Here is an 18,308-nt window from a genome sequence, read left to right as displayed (position 1 = left end):
AAAAAAAAAAAAAAAAAAACAGACCAACAGAGATTAAAGGACATTCTTTCATGTTGTCAGAAAAGTCATGACACATTTTTGCATAGAAATGGAAAAATATGTCATTACTTAACTGACAATCCAATACAAAATAACAGGCTGGAGTCTTCAAAATTATTAGTGTTGTGGAAGTCAAAGAGAGACTAAGGAACTGTTCCAAGATGAAGGAGACTCAAAGACAGAAGGACTAATTACAGTGCATGATTCTGAACTGAGTCATTTTGCTAGGAAAGACTCTACTGGGACAACTAGCAAAACATGAGAGAGGCTGAGCATAAGACCGTAGTAACATATCAAGGTTAACATCTTGATTTTGATAGCTGAATAAGGACTATGGAGGAGAATATTCTTCTTTGGAGGAAATACACTAACTATCTGGGATAATGAAGCATCATGTTGGCAAAACTTCTTTTAAATGGCTCAAGGAAAAAAATACCATACTTGCAACTTTTCTGTACCTTTGAAATGTTTCGAAAAATGTATTTAAAGGGAAACTAAGCAGATAACAAAACTTTTTTTTTTCTTTAAAGTTTCTCTATAGGGCATGTGTTTGCTAGAGAAAGAGAGAAGAAAAATGAGAAAGAACTTCCCCAATCCCAGGGTAGATGGCCATACCACAATCCCTTCTCCAGTTTTCTCAGAATTTTGGGCATACATTCCTGGTGTGATTTTCAAGTCACTGGGTCCAGAACTCTATTGTGAAGTTGGCAATGTGGGATCTAGTGCTTTAACTTCCATGTCACCAGCTAGCCCAAAACTCAACCTCTTAATATTTTAAAGAACAGAAAACAGTAAGAAATTTTCCTTGATAGAAAGTTTAAAGCACCCAGATAATGTGAAATTAACCACTGTCATAAAAAGCAAATTTCCCTATTGCTTTTCCCTGAGGATGCAGCTTCTCTGTCAAGTAGAGGCTGCTGCTGCTGCTGCTGTTCCTAGTCCACCAGGACTAGAGCTTGCTCCTTAATGATGTTTTCAGTTGTTCTTTGTCTCTCCTCTCCAAAACCACTTCTACCATCAGCTTTGAACCTCACATGAACAGTACAGTACTTCTCACCACCTTGCTTATTTTTGTGACTCTATACAACACTGGAAGCTTTCATTTCTGGAAGGCTTAATTTCCTAATTCAAGGTGACTTACTCCAAAACTACTGTGGCCATCGCTCTTGGTGCACTGGAGAGCTATCCATCCTGACTTCTTATCCCTCCTCAGCTTCTCATTTCTCTTGCCTCTTATATTACTCATGACTGCAATCCCGCTATCATATCAACTTCAACTTCCTGTCTCACACCTCCACCTGTCTTTCTAGTTTATTAACTCGAATACCACAAGTTCAATAATCTTTTGACTCCATTTCAGGAGTAGATTCAGACTCTCACTTCTCTTTATTAAAACCTACTTTATCTCAAGTCTTCACTTCCCTCCTTGTCCATCTTAAAGTCTCCGATCCATTACAATCACACACTTTTACACACACACTATTAAGGACACATGCTACTCTTGATTTGTCATATTGGCCTGGATAAAGCCCAATCTTGATAAATCTAGCTCTCTGTCTATCCATACGCACACCCACAGATTGAACGTACCTGGGGAAAATACACAATTATTTTGATTGGCTATACTGTATTTTAAATTCATGACCACTAATCTCAAGTGGGTCCTATTGCAGCCTAGTAATTTTAGTAAATTTTCTGCATCTATTTATTCTCCATAATCATAAATGACTATATGGTAAGTTATTTTCTCTTCCCCAAACTAGTTTTCAGTCTCACTGATAACTTTGGTTCTTATTTCATGAGAAAGTACAAATAATGAGAACCAGCAGTTAGCGTAATGGCTATGTCACTGGACTCCCACATAATCGACCATGGTTTGTGTCCCGGATCCGGTGGCTTAAAACTCATGCCGGGCACGTGTGCGTGAGTGCCCAAGATCCCGAGAGGAGAATGGAGGAGAAAGGATTGCGGCGTGACCATCCCCCCTAGGGAGTGATTTCTCGCTTTCTGTCTCTATGTCTCTCTCTGTCTGTCTGGCGAGTGCACACGACCTATAGCGAAAAACCTCTCTCTAAAAAAGAAAGTACAAATAATGAGAGAATTTCTGTAAGTTCTACTCATAAATGCAAACTGGACAAAATCCCTATTTCTCTACTTCCCTTTCTGGAAAAACTCCACAAAGTCATCTGGTATTCAGTTCTCTAAGTCATCTCTTCCCATTCTCTCTTTAGTTCATTTTGTGCCTGTCAGCCTCCAAGACGGCTCCCAAGGATTCCTACTTCCTGGTCCTTACACTCTGGCATAATCTCCTACAAAGAATCAGTGTTGATATGTGTGAATACAGCAGGAAGGGTATGATTCGTGTGAGTATAGCAGAAAGACTTGACTGAAACTTCATGGGAGATCCCAAAGCAAAGGTGTGCAGCTCAATTCCTGACACGCAATAATGTTTGTTGTTTTAAAATAAGTTGTGGGGCAAATTTATATGCAGCAAAATTTTTACACAGCAAAAAGTCACTCCAACTACACTTTGATCCATGTAACTATTCTTATCAGGCCTACTAGTTACTTCTGCTTTGCTATAAATCCAATGGTCAACTCTCAGATCTCATCTTTCTTGATTTATAATCAGGATCTGACAAATTCTGTCATCTTTGAAAAATCTTTTTTAGTTGGCTCTCTGGACATCACACTTTTTTGGTTTTATTGCCACTTAATAAGTCATCCCTTTTTACTTTTATTTATTTATTTTTCTGCATCAAGAAGCAACAAAGTACAGTGGTTAAGAACACAGACTCTGGAGCCAGAAATGGCTGGATTTAAATCCTGGCTCTGCTACTTATTAAATCTATGATCTTTTTACATTCTTTTCTTTCTTCCAAGCATCACATCCAGTTCTTCAGCAACTCTTATTGGTGCTACCTAACAAAACATACTCAGTATTTACTGAGTGGGAGTGCTGAAAATGCTTTAACAGAAAAAAAGAAGACTGCCTTTAGGAATGCCCTAAAAGGAATTCCAGCATGAGATTAAATTTTTTTTTTATATATACAAAATAAAAACTTCTAAATTGCTTTGAAATGACTAACAATAATTATTCTTCAGTGAAAGTTGCCTATATCCTGACATCAATATTTAAGGCTTTTAAAAAGATATACCAATGACTCCTAGATAATAAGCTTTAATTTTATTTTCAAACCAGGAATAATGGGCTACATGTGTATAATTTTCTTCTAGTCATTCACTCAGGCAATCAATCAACAAATATTTATTGAATATCTATTATATGCCAGGCATCATCTAGGTGTTGAGGATACATAGTGAAATGGAAGAGATAAAAATTTCTAATTTCATAGTTTATATTCTTTTTTTTTTTGGAGATGTTTTTGCTATAGGGCGTGTGCGCTCGCCAGACAGAGAGAGAGACATAGAGATAGAAAGCGAGAAATCACCCTCCGGGGGGATGGTCACGCCGCAATCCCTTCTCCTCCATTCTCCTCCTGGGATCTTGGGCATGCACGCACACGCGCCCGGCGTGAGTTTTAAGCCACCAGGTCTGGGACATGAACCGCGGTCGACTACGTGGGAGTCCAGCGACATAGCCATTACGCTAACTGCTGGTTCCCCCATAGTTTATATTCTAATGGACAAGAGTGAAAAAAATAAGTAAATGATAAAGTATGTTCAAGGTAGTAAATGACACGGAGAAAAATAGAGAGGAAAGATAGCAATCTTAAACAAAAGTTGGACATTACATTCTTGAGAAAGCAATTTATCAGCCAAGAAAAAACAGATTGCTATGCCCCTTACCCTACTACATAATACAAGGTCAAAGCCCTTCACTCACCCTAGTGGAAGTCTTGAGATTTATTCCGTGGAGAGAATAAAAGAGAAGCGTTTTGAACTGAAAGTCCCCTGGTAAAACCAAGAGCATAAGTACAGGAGTATAGGCATACCAAATACTAGATGCAGATTCTCAGAATTATTCTTCTACAGGCTCCTTAAAAGGTGGCACCTAGATTCTTATTCTTCAGGAAGGAGACAGACAAAATTTTTCTCTGGCATTTCAAAGACTCTAAAGAGTCTGGGATTTTACCCTGCAGGCAAACCAACAAACCAGCTAGTGAAAGTTTCATGGATGCTGGCATAAAAAAATGAGACTTCTGAGTCAAAGACAAAAGATTTTACTGCTCATAGCACAGCAAGCAGCATGACCTTGTTCACATCAGCTCCTCTGTACCAGCTCTCCTTAACCCCATGGGGGTGAGATGGAAGTAAGCCCAGGTGTATGCTATGCATGCATGAGGTAGGTTCTAGGTCAGAAATGAGCAATTCTGAGCTTAGGAAACTTCAATCTTTTATGAAGGGCTCTAAGAGAATATGTCTAACCTTTGCATCAGAGGGAGACATTACCATTATTATAATAAATAGCAAACAAATTCACCTTATGCTCTAGATAGACACACTACCTATAATTCTTAAAACTGTTGGCTACACAAACATACTTTAAAAAGTTAGTTTGTAATGGAAGGCTTCCGGTAGCTCTGCTCACCAGATATAATATACAGGAACATGAGAAACCATAAAGAATTTCAACTATCTATAAGGTAAAACCTTAGATTCTTCACGGATCTTGACATGGAAAATCTAATTAATCCAGTGAAAAATAACTACACATGTTGACTTTGAAGATTCCTTAGCAAATGGCTCACCATTACTCTGAAGTGCAGCTCAGGGGCCAGAAGATGACATAGTGGTTACACTGCTAGACTCTCATGAGGACAACCCCAGTTTGAGTCCCAGATCTGGTGGCTTGAAAATCACACCGGGTGTGTGTGCATGTGTACCCAAGATTCTGAAAGGAGAATGGCAGAGAAGGAGTTGTGGCATGGCCATGCCCCCTGGCATGTGATTTCTTACTTTTTCTCTCACTGTTTCTGTCTCTTCTCTCTCTCTCTCTCTGGCACGTGCACGTGCCCCATGGTAAAAACCTCTAAAAAAAAAAAGTTTAAAAAAAAAGTGCAGCTCAAAGAAACAAGTCCCACATACGCTTTCAGAATGTCCAAGCCTATTTAGACAACTGAGGCCTATTAGACTTCTGAAGATAGTTTTAAACATGTAAGTTAGAGATCAAAACAAAGGGGAAAAAACATCTTACATATTAAAAAAAAAAAAAAAAACTTAAAAAACCCCTCAGTATTACTCTTGGAAAAAGTAACACATTCATGAAACAAGAACACGTTGCCATAACAAATTAGGCAAATTCAGAGAAAAAAAGGCACTTGGACTTCGAAAGAAAGAAAAACAATGAAAGAGATGGAGGGAGGGGTAAAAAGGAAGATTTTTTTGGAAAGAGAGAGAAAAAGAGTTTAGAAAGGGAGATAGAAAAAAAGAGAGAAAGCACAAAAGCAAAAAGTTCAATAAAAAGGCTAAAAAAAGAGACAGTATCTCAGTAAGTAGAGCAAAAAAGAGAAATGGGAAAAAGGAGACAAAAAACTTAAAATTAAGAGAAGCAGTAAAGATGGTCCAATATTTAAATGACAGAAGTTTCAAAAAGAAAGAACAGAGAAAAAAGATGGGGCATAACCATAAACAAAATAGGAAATTTCCCAGAACTGAAGGACATATATATCCAGATTAAAAGTACTGCCTACTGGGCCAGCAGATGGCATGGTGGAACCCACTAGGCCAACTCAGTCAAGTCTAGGCCAGACTTGAAATGCATACCAGGTACATGAATGTATGTGCCCAAAATCCTGAGAGGAGAATAGAGGAGAAGGGATTGTGGCATGGCCATCCCTCTAGGGGGTGATTCTTTCCTTTCCTTTTCTTTCTAGAGTCTCTATCCAGTGAGTGCATATGCCCTGTAGCAAAAGTCTAAATAATAATAATAAAAAAGAAGTACTCATTACTACTTAAAGGCCCAAGGAACATCACCATGTGCCACAGAACGCTAGAGACAAAGAGGATATTCTATAAGATTTTTAAAAGGGAAAGGGATCACATAAATGATTAGGAATTAGAATGGCTTTGGAGAGACCAATAAATGGCATAATGTTGCTGGACTCCCACGTGGCCAAGAGCAGTTCAAGTCCCAGATCCAGAGGCTTGAAACTCACAACAGGCGTGCATGTATGCATGCCCAAAATCCCATGAGGAGAATGGAGGAGAAGGGATTATGGTGTGGCCATTCCTCCGGGGGTTGATTTCTCACTTTCTGTCTCTCTCTGACTCTCTGGCTAGCGCATGTGCCCTATAGCAAAAATCTCTCTCCTAAGAAAAAAAAAGATGGCTTTGGAACTCTCAATAGAAATGCTACATAAAGACACTGGTGCAGTATTTACAAATGCTGAAGAAAAAAGATTTCTACCTGCCCATGCCACTTTTCTCAGCAAGTAATATGGAGAATAGAGTACACCAACTAGAATAAACTAAAGAAGAGGAAAAATAGATGTTAGGAAATGAGATTCAACCCAGAAGAGAGGCAAAAAGAATTCACAGGAAGATGGTAAAGGAAAAAATCTCAAACAGATCCTATTCCCCAGATATAGAGAGTGACATATAGATTGGATTAGCATGCCTCAAAAAACAGATAGCCTAAAATCTGCCCTGGCACCATCTTTCACCTCAGTACAGATTAAAAGCTTGGTCACATTCTCTTCTGCACATGACTCGTTTGAGGTTGTACTAATGAAGTTTGTGCCCTATTGCCTACATCATCTGAGGGCCTTCTTTAACACACACAAGTTTTCTGCTTTAACTTCCTTCTGAGTATTGGAGAAAACCCATGGTTATGACCTTGTCCAAAGCCTGAACATGGTAAGGTCTAGATTGTATACAATTTGCTCTTGATCCTGCCCAGGAACGTCCTTAAAGGGAGTCTTTGAAACTTTTCAGGTACATAGATGCAAACTATTATATAATCCAGAGACAGTTTAGCCTTTCTTCTTCCAGAAGTCTTCTTTCTTCCTAATTACTTATTTAATTTGTATTCATTCATTCATTCATTCATTCATTTATTTTAATTTGACCAGAGAGAGACACAGAGAGAAAGAGAGGGAAAGTGAGAAAGCAAGCCACCAGGTCCAGACTTGAACCATGGTTAGCCATGTGGGAATGCCTAGCACCTTAACCATCATGCCACCTGCTGGCCCCCACAAGCCTTCTTTTAACAAAAGTGAAATTGTAGCTTTCTTATACAACTGGGTTTGTGCTTGCTGCTCAGTTTTTCCAAACTCAACTAGATTATTTCCTTGGGATATAATCAGAGGTGATAAAATTATAAAAAAGGGAAAAAAATGATTAACATAAAAGTCAAGAGCAGCTACCGTAGAACTTTAAGGTACTTGTAATGTTCTATTTCTTAAATGAAGGGTTGAGAACCTAGATGTTCATTTTATTACTCAGTAACATAAATGTATTATATAATCTTTAAAAATGCATGCTCTAGTTCACAATAAAAATGTATGTGTTTACTGTACAGTTACTCTGTGTCATACACCACTATAAGCTAAGCAGACCAAATCAAATCCAATCAACCACTTTCCCTGACCTCATCTACTTCTGTAAATTACACCCGCACTAAGTGTAACAAAGAATAGAGTACTATGACATCACAACGTGGGGGTGAGTCTAGTCTATGGTGCCAGAAAAGGCTTTGTTAATATATAGCCCTGGGACTGAAATACCACAAAAAAGTAAGTAGTCAAGTGAAAATAAGGAAGAGTAATTCAAGAAGAAGGAACAGAAACTTTTTAAAGACAAGGTCCACGTCTTGTATTTTTCTTACTTCATATAATATGAAGTACAGTCAGCACTTAGGGATACGGAGAAACTGGAATCCTTGCGTATTGCTGGTGAAAATGTGAAATAGTAAGTTGCTATGGAAAACAATACAAAGGTTCTTCAAAAAATTAAAAACAGAACTACCATATGATCCACCAATCACACTTCTGGATATTGACATCCAAAAGAAGGGAAAACAGGAACTCAAAGAGATATTTGAATTTCCATGTTCAAATTGTAGTATCATCCACAATAGCCAAAAAGTAGAAACAACACAAATGTCCATCTACAGATGAAAAGGTAACGGAAATGCAGTGCATACATACAATGAAATATCCAACTTTAAAAAAGAAATCCTGTGACATGCTACAACATGAATGAATCTTAAGTGAAACACGCAAGTCACAGGATGGCAAATATTGCCTGATTCTATCAACACTTTATATCGATTATCTACAATAGTTGAAATCATAGAAGCAAAAAGTAAAATGACACTGGTTGGGGCTGATAGGTGGCATGGTGTTTAAGGTGTTGGATTCCCACATGGCCGACTGTGGTTTGAGTCCCAGACCTGGCAGTTTGCTTTCTCATTCTCTCTCTCTCTTTCTCTGTCTTTCTCTAGTCAAACTCAATAATAAATAGATAAAATGAAATGAAATGATTCTTTAAAAAAATGACACTGGTTGCTAGGGCCTTGTGGGGAGGAGAAAATAATGAGTTGCTGTTTAATGGTATAAAGTTTCTGTTATGCAAGATGAAAAAAATTTAGAGATCTGCTGTACAACATTGTGCATACAGTTAACAATAGCGTACTATACATTTTAATTTGTTAAGAGGGTAGATTTTATGCTGTGCTTTTTTTTTTTTTTTTTTTACCTAGGGGAAAAAAAAAAGTGCTTTACTGTGGAGTTAATACCCTAAAGCAATTTATTTTTTTAAAAAAGCCTATGGATTTTAGCCTAAAGTAAGTAGTAGTCTTCCCGCTATTCTGCTTTGGGGCTGGAGAACACAAATCAAATATAACAGCTGATCTAAATTACAGGCCTTTGATTTATCCTATTTTTAGGTCCACTTCCGATTTCTTGTCATCTACTGTACTTGTCTGACTTCTTCCCCTACTCACAGTAGGGGAAGAGCGAGGGAGACAAGTCCCAAAAGAGAGTTCAGTTCCCACTTCCACTTTTATTATCTGTCCTATAAAAACTTATTAAAATGTTTTTCTATTATTCCATTATGTACTTCCATATTACTATTACCAAAGAGTCCTGGGAAGAAGATCCAAACATGTGTGGATAATCAATTTATTGTCTTAAATCTGAAACTTTCCTTGTTTTTTCAATATTTGGTAGATGACAACTCCATATTTATCTTTTTGATGGCCTTAATTTAGGACTGAGCACTGTGTCTTATAAGAGAAACTCTACAAGTATTTGTTGAATAAAGAAACTTTCATCTAACTTCTTAATTTAGTGCTCTATTTTCTTGTTCAAATGTCTCTATTTCACTTTTCCCTATCAGTGACCTGCTAACACAAACATTCAGAGGTACACTTTTAGAGGCTTGTGATAATTAGAACTCGACAAATATGATAATTTACATTTTGTTCCTATTACTATTTTTCTGTGCTTCCATTTTCATTGGCAAAACAGCTAGCATTAGTATCTCTTATTCTGTGAACAAGTGATTACTCATTCAACAATAACTTATCTAAAGTACTGGGAACTGGGGCCAGCAGGTGGCACAGTCGTTAAGACACTGGACTCTCACAGGGCAGACTACAGTCTGAGTCCCAGACTGTGGCAACCTGCTTTCTCTCCCTCTTTCTCTGGTGAGCGCATATGCCCTATAGCAAACAAAAAATATAATACTACTTATTTACTTATTTATTTATTTTATTACTAGTAAACACACTTAAATAATTTTTAAATTAAAAAGTAAAGTATTGGGAACTAAGAGATATGAGCAACAAAAGAATTCTGCTTGTTTTCAGAATTCCCAGTCTAATTTGTTTAAAAACATTCAGAAGTGGAAAGTGATCATTTCTTAGTTTCTATTTTAGCAGACCAAAGCAAGTAGCAATGTGATTACCACTCTTAGACAGTTTTAGTAAAAAGGCAAATAATGGCCACAATAGAGGGAAGCTATTGAATTTGGGGAAAGCAAAATGGAGGCTTATAGTGACAAATGACTTAATTTTCATAATCCAGGCAAAGTTTATTGAAAGATCTAACCTTATTCTGAGTTTTTCATTCATGGCTATCAAGATTATTCAGGTACTGGTAATAGCAATGGATTACTGACATAATAAAATTTCTGTAGCTATGCCTTTCTTTAAACTTTCTTCATTGCTTTAAAGCACTATTAAAAAAATTACTATTTTTTTTTTTTGCTATAGGACATGCGCACTTGCTGGAGAGAGACGGAAAGTAAAAAATTGCACACACCCCCGGGGGGGGGGTATGGCTATACTGCCATCTCTTCACTTTTATTCTCCTTTTGGGATTCTGGGCACACACTGGCATATTTTTCTAGCCACCAGGTCTGGGACTCAAATTGTGCACTTGGCTACATTAGATCCAGCTGCCTTAACCACCACACAACCTGGCTGGTCCAAGCACTGTTTTCTTTTCTTTTCTTTTCTTTTCTTTTCTTTTCTTTTCTTTTCTTTTCTTTTCTCTTCTTTTCTTTTATCTTTCTTCTTTTTTTTTTTTTTTGAGAGGTTTATGCTATAGGGCACATGCACTTGCCAGAAAGACAGAGAGAGACAGAGAGACAGAAAGTGAGAAATCACCCCCCTGGGTGTCATGCTGCATTTCTGAGTCTACAGTTTCTAAAACACATAAGCTATATCTACCTACATATTTCTCTCTATGTAACAGTGACCTAGATCAAACTCAGTATCTTAAGACCTGTCTTAAATGTCTTCTAGAAACTTTTTCTTTCTCTTATCTATATTTATTTTATGCTGAATTTATTCCAGTGTCAGAGGTTTTTGTTTCTTCAGTTTCTTCTGGATATTTTTATCTTCTGTGCAACCTCCTCTTCTGGTTTAGGAACAATTTGCTCCTTTTCAGTGAGGATCATCTCCATGTGTATGGGTTAATCCACCCACGAGCTCTGCAAGTAGGACTGCACATCTTGGGTGCCTTGCCCACCTGAATGTGCTCAATGACTAAAGAATATAACTAATCCCTTAAGTCCAGAATTATTCTCTGCATTTTCAAGCATGTGCAGCAAAAATTCAGGACTCTTTCTGGGCCACTGACCCTATGTCCAGCCCCACTCTTTGGCCTGGTCACACCTACCAACTTCACCATTGTAATGACAGAATGGCACACATAACTTCTGTAAAGTGACAGCTTTTCAGAAATGCACACCGTTGATGGCCTGGGCAGTTTCATGAGTGTTCTTAAAGTGAACACAATGATTTGAACCTCTTGATTTGCATGACTTTGTGGGGCTCTCAGGGTCAAGTGAATAGCAACCTATTTTCAAAAATCATTTTGAGTCACTTATGAGAAGAGTCTTCCTAGAAACTTAAGATCTTCCTTCTGTATGTTGCATAGTTCAATTCTATAAAAATTCTATCTCATGTTCCCACAACAGTGACAACGGAGTTGTTTCCAACACTTGGAATCAACCAACAGGCAAAGCACAGAAAATTGTACTACAGTTTGCAAACAAAATACAAATATAAGTGACCTTGATAATATAAAAGATAGGATATATCAAACAGAAGTTGGAAGGTGGAGAAAGAAAATTTGAAAACAGAGGACTGCTTATATCATTATTATAAAATTATATCTGTCATAATTGCTGAATTAGAAAATAGAGCTTTAAATATACTGTTTGAAGGTACAGAGATGGTCAGAGAAAGATTAGATAATAATATCTTTTTTAAAAGGTAAGGGGAAAGGGAGAAAGGAAGTGGTATAAATAAGATAAATGCCCTCTCTCATAACAGGAAGTCTACTGACAATGTCTATACAGCAGTAACCTAAAGGACTAGAGAAACAGCTAAAAGTGGTTGCCTCTAGAGAACGAACTATGGTTTTCACTGAAGTCTTTCTGGATTAACTGATCTTCAAACCACATGCTTGTATTATTTAAATGAAAAGTTTTTTTTTTTTTGTGAAAAACATGGAGAGATGGATATTAAAAAGCAAATAAGAATACGTTTTATTTTAATAATACTATCACTACTAGAAATAGGAAGCTGTTATTTGAAAATTTTATGAACACTATATATACTTTAACAGTCATTATTTAAAATTTTCACGCAATGTATACAGAACATTTCAATGTAGAATCAGCTTCCTAGTACTAGAATGACTGTTCTTTTATAAAAGGCTATACTTTATTAATCAACTCCCAACCCTATAAATACTCATTGTCTTTCACGACTGACGTTATTGCAGGTGACAGCTATTTCCTGCCCCAACCCTCTCACTGTCAGCATAATCTTGTGCTGGAAATAATTTCAATGTATTGCAATAAGCTGTAAAATACCATCTAATTCCCATCCTAACCAACGTGCTCTACTGCATTCACAGAAAAAACTGGTAATTCATTTCCTTCTTCCTCTTAGTATTCAAAAAATACAGAGAAAGCTAAGGAATAACAGCTAAATACACTGCTTAGGAGAAGGTACTGAGGTGAAAGTATATATCAGAGTTAGATGAAAAATAGGGTACATAATAAAAGCATATGGAAAACCCAAGGCTTATAGGGAAAAATGAGAAAATTTTAAGGAACAGAAGTAAAAGAGAATACAAAGGATAGTGGAAAATTATACCATATAAAAAATTGATGTTATCAAGGATGAGGCTAGAAATCATACTATGTATTTATTCAAAGAAAAGTAAACTAATATGCAGAAGTAATTTTTGGAGACAGAAAACTTTGGAAGATACCTTTCCCTAATGAATTTACTAATATTAAAAAGATGAAGTCTCCAGGAACTCCTTAACACTGTTTTAAAATGAAACAAATCTTACAGGAGGAAAAACATAGCACAGAAACATAACTCAAAGACTGTAATAAACAGGCATCTTCTTTTTTTTTTTTTTTTTTTTTAATAGATTGCTGGTGAGGAACATCATTTAGAAGGAAGAACATTATTTTGATCTTGTGAGCCTCAAACAAGTCATTACACTCCGTTATCTGCTCTCCTCTATAATTTTCATATTAATTTAACATTTAACACAATAGAGTCTATCTATTCTGGGGCACACTGGCAGGAAATATTGGGTTGTTGGAAAAGTCATGCTGCATTTTTGCGTAGAAAAACATAGAAAAAATATGTAATGACTTTTCTGACAACCAATACATGGTAACTTATCAGATTTCCTTAAATGTGTATAGAGAATTAAAAAAAAAAAAGACTCAAAGCTGTAGGAACACTACATATACACAAAGGCAATTAATTATGTTGGGAATGGTGTCAGACGGGGGAAAATAGCTCCTCTCACAATTTGTTCAAGGTCACTTTATTTGTAAAGCTATGCAGACATCTTTGTTATACCATGAACAAGAAAAACAAAATACCTTTAATTAGAGAATTAAAAATAGAACACATTAATATGACATTTGGAATAAAAAGATCCCGAGAAGTCATATTTTTGTATTACATTTCAGATATGACAGATATAATTTTGCTCTTTTGAAAGAGAGAAAAGTGTGAAAAGATTTTTATGTTATTATTTTTTCTTCTTCTGTCCAAAATCTAATTCTTGGTTTGCTATTTTAGCTACTAAAATTTAATGATCAAAGATGCAACCTCTTAAAAATTTCCTGGAATAATGCTATAAAAATATACACAACTGGGACAGCAGGTGGTATGGTGGTTAAAAGCACTAGACTCCCACATGGCCGACCGTGGTTTGAGTCCTGGACCTGGCGATGTGCTTTCTCACTTTCCCTCTCTCTCTCTCTCACTTTGTCCCTCTCTGGTCAAATTAAAATAAATAAATATAGAAAGTTAAATAATTCTTTTTTAAAAAAATGTATGTTTATTAAACATATGTATACATAAAAGAGAAATTGCCCTCTGGTCCCGCCCAGCAGAAAACATGCACCAACCCAAGGTATATGTGGAGGGGAGGGGCCCCAGCCCCACGTTAGTGGCTGGGATGGTGCAATCCTATGAGTCACAAGCCCCAGTCAGCAGAGGGCTGGACTGAAGCACTGGGCAGGCTGGAGCTCCTGTTGCTGGCCCTAGAACAAGCGCATGCCAGAGCTAAAGGTCTGTTTGATGCCCTCAAAGTAGTACTGCTGCCAGCCCTGTTGCATTTGCTCTCCCTCAGGAGCAGGGATGCCTTGGCCTTCTGTGCACAGCTCAGTCTCTCCATTCTTGTTGATGAAGGCCAAGATGATGTTGGCAAAGTGCTCCTCTAGCCAAGACTTAAACCTCCACTTCATCACGATGTTACTCAGGGACCAAATCAGTAAATTCCCCCCGAGACACTGCCATCTACCATGTGGAAACTTCCCACCTTTGTCTGCTTCCAACACTGTAGGAGCTGGGTAAAGGCCCGAACCAGCTCTTAGGTAGTAAACACTCTGTAGAGCTCCTCTGCTGATGTGAGGAAGGTTTCTCTAAGGGTGATCTTACAAGTGGGGATTTTGACACCAACAGATCTGGCCTTGGTTTTCCAAGGAGGCAGCTGAGCCTTGCGCTCCTCAGCATTCAGGGCCTGCTGCCCTGCTGGGTCCACTGGCTCTCCATTCACTATGGGCAAGATCATGCCCTGGGTGAACTCTGTTTTGAGGGTGCTGATGTAAATTCCCATTGCTTTTCTTAGAAGTTTCACTCCTTCCTTCATTAAGGCCACGAGATTTGTGTCAGACTCATCTTTGGCAAGGCTCATGCTAATTTCTACTTCATCCACGCTGTTTTCATCTGACAAATTGGGGATCTCCATAGGGCCCTTACACTGCACTCCTGACTTAGAGGTACCTGACCAGTTCAGTTTGATGCTCCATTCATAAAAGGTAAGTTTGCCTCATTTTGCACCTGGACTGCCAGAAACTGTTTTCAGCTTATCTGTGTACCAATTTGAAGCATCCCTCTCTGTCCAGTGCCAGTTGTTCATGGTGGTGGCATCCGCACACTCCTCCATGATCCAGCATGAGTTGCCCTCACCCCACTTGGCCATTGGCTCTCCTATCGCTCCTCCACCAGCTCCCGAGCAGCCACAGCCACAGTTGCAGCCACCTGGCAGTGTCTGGAAACTACTAAAAGCAGTCGTAGCACCTCCTGGTTTGCTGTGTTTTTTGTTTGTTTGTTTTTAATAAAATAATTCTTTAAAAAACCATATATACAACTTTGGGTCAACAAGTGGCGTAGTGGTTAAGGACACTGGACTACCTAACATATGGCCAATGGCAGTTTGAGTCCTGGACCTGGCAGCTTGCTTTCTCACTTTCCCTTTCTCTCTCACTCTGTCCCTTTCTGATCAAATTAAAATAAATAAATAAATAAAATAAAAAGTTAAATAAAATAATTCTGTAAAAAAATATACACAATTTTTCACATACAAGCTAAAATGATATATAATGGAAGCTGACTGTTTCCCAAAACTAGGCTTCTCTTTTCTAAACTGGTATCTGTCATAAACTATTTTTAAAATATTTATTGATTTATCTATTTATTTGTTGTGATTTTTGGACCACTGGGTCTGGGACTTGAACCTTGGTTGGTCATGTGGAAGTCCAGCACCATAACCACCGTGCCATCTGCCAGCCCCTGCCATAACCTATTTAACCTAGAAACTGTAAAACTGATCAAATAAAAATCACAGTTTAGAAGAAAAGGCTAAGAGATGGTACGCCATCTGGGCATTTATGAAGCACAATTTGTTAAAATGTCAAAAAATTACTTTGTAAATGATGTTAATTAAATATTTCTGCCATACAAAGGCCTAGAGATTGAACTCAGACTTGTGTCAATTTTGATAGAGGTAAGTCTTTACCAACCAGTATTTATTCCATAGAGAATAATGATCATAAATCTTGGTTCAAATAGGGTTGCACAGACAATAAATTAACTTCTCTTTTTCTAGAATAATTTTTCCTCTTAAAAAGACAAAGAAGGGACTCTGTAGAAATAAAATTTCTACTTTTCTAGTGAGTAAATCAAGACCAAATTAAGTAAACTGAACATTCATTTGAAAAATAAAACATCAAATGGAAGAGGCTTCTGGTATTAAACAAGACTACATACAAATAACACAGTATCTAAATTGTAAATGTTCCTGAGAGTAGGTGCAACCTAATAGGGTTGAATAAGGAGTCAGTGCTATGAAACTATCTATGGAAAGAACCTTGACAGAGTCTGTAGTCCCGCTCCTGACCCCATCATGGTCAAATAATATAGGGACAACTACTGGATCTGGAAGCTCAGTTGTCGCAGTGACTAGTCACTGAGGGAAACTTAGATGTGAGATGTTATGGAAACACAGAAAGGATATTTCCTTGTAACTATAATAGAATATCAACTTTTGTTACTATAAACAACATTTGTATTCTTTAAAATAGAATATCCACGCTGAGTTACTAAGACATAAATTGTTCTCAAAGGTCCAGAAGGTACTAAATGACACACCTGACTTTATTTTATTTTATTTTGGAGAGATTTTTCACTACAGGGCGCGTGCGCTCGCCAGACAGACAGAGAGAGACATTAGAGACAGAAAGCGAGAAATCACCCCCCAAGAGAGATGGTCATGCCACAATCCCTTCTCTTCCGTCTCCTCTCGAGATCTTGGGCACGCACGCACACGTGCCCGGCGTGAGTTCTAAGCCACCGGGTCCGGGATGTGAACCGCGGTCGACTACGTGGGAGTCCAGCGACATAGCCATTATGCTAACTGCTGGTTCCCACACCTGACTTTAGATCATTGCAACTACTAGATCCTGAAATCCCTACCCAGATTCATAATTCTAAACTACTGTCAATCAAGACAATGCCACAGCCACTCCTGATTCGGGACAGAAAAGGTATTCCTGACTGACCTATAATATAGGTAGCATGCAAGCAAAGTCTCTAAAGGACTACTGGAATAGGAAGAGCAATCACAAGTTAAGTATTTTGATAATGTTTGATGTCTTTCTTATCCTCACCTCAAAAGTCAAGAAATAGAGCTAGAGAAAATGTTTCCAATAAAGGTTAGGTCAAGATAACTTACTGAGAAAGAAGTCATAATATTATGAAGCAAATAGTTTTCAGTAATACATGCCAACCAATTAAATACGGTGATATTTAATTCAATCCTCTACACCAACCTGAATGTCTAACTGACAAGATGTTTTTTATATTACATTTAATCACATATATCTTTACAGTGTATAACATTTCTTTTCCAGCATGATTACCACACATATCAGTCAAGGCAGACATTACTATCCATGTCATCATCATCAAATAGCTTTTCATTTTTTTTTCAGTTTATCATCATCATTATTATTTATTCTCATGATTATTTTTTTAAAAAAACATTCAATCACTATACATCGTTTGGCTTGTAAGGAGAATTTACCTAACATGAAATACTTCTCAGACCAGTACAGTCGAGAATACTACACATTTTATCATCAACGGTAATAAACCATTCTGTGTCCCACAAATGTCATGCCTCTCTATTTTTTCTCCTACTTTCTTCTCCACACTCTTCCCTTCCTCATGCCTCCTCCCCTCCCCTTACACACTGTCTTCAGCATCCATTTCTATGTTCAATGCTTTTATGCCTAACTGACAAGATTTTATTTTGAAATAGTAGACTTCTCCACTAGTCATTATTCGTATTTGCTGTTTGTTCTAACAGCCATAATCTTCCTTGGAATTTTCTGTAATACCAAGCATGGCTAAAATTTCCAGTAGCCTGAAGCAGATATTTAGAAGCTAAGAAAAATAAGGTGGAAACAATTCTTCAGATGATATGGAAAAATGATTAAAATGACTTTCATTTCTGCTTAGAAAAATTGTTTTAAAGAATTCTTTTATTTAACTTTTTATTTATTTATTTTAATTTGACCAAATAGGGGTAGAGTAAGAGAGAGAGAGAGAAGGAAGGAAAGTGAGAAACCAAGCCACCAGATCTGGGCTATGAACCACAGTTGGTCATGTGGGAGCCCAGTGCTCTTAACCACCATGCCACCTGCCAGCCCCCAGAATTTTTTAAATTCTTAAATATGAAATCTATTTGCCCAGAAATGTAATAAAGAATGCAGAAATCACACCTCACATAACAAAGAATTAGGTTTGATACAAAATGTATACTATAAAATGTTACCATACAATAATTTTTTCAATATTAAGTCAAATTACATGTTCATATTCACCGTATATCGTTTAAAATTTAATCTTACAGGGACCAGCAGATGGTGTAATGGTTAGATCACTGGACTCCCACATAGTATACCATGGTTCCCAGACCCTGCAGCTTAAAATTCATGCTGGGTGCATGTGCATGTATGCCCAAAAA

The 18,308-nt window shown here is 37.4% G+C and overlaps 1 protein-coding gene and 1 pseudogene across 9 annotated transcripts in view; both read right to left on the bottom strand.

Annotated features, from left to right (window-relative positions):
- The window catches only part of FAM135A (family with sequence similarity 135 member A), a 124,337-nt gene that overhangs the window by 83,938 nt on the left and 22,091 nt on the right, over positions 1–18,308 (bottom strand). The gene's annotated exons all lie outside the window — the stretch shown is intronic.
- LOC102501686 (activator of 90 kDa heat shock protein ATPase homolog 1 pseudogene) lies at positions 13,960–15,080 on the bottom strand (annotated as a pseudogene).

This window comes from Tupaia chinensis, unplaced genomic scaffold (genome assembly GCF_000334495.1).
Source record: "Tupaia chinensis unplaced genomic scaffold, TupChi_1.0 Scaffold145685_1, whole genome shotgun sequence".
In the NCBI taxonomy this organism is placed as follows: domain Eukaryota; kingdom Metazoa; phylum Chordata; class Mammalia; order Scandentia; family Tupaiidae; genus Tupaia; species Tupaia belangeri.
Note: the sequence above shows the minus strand (reverse complement) of the source record. Positions and strands in the feature narration are given on the sequence as shown.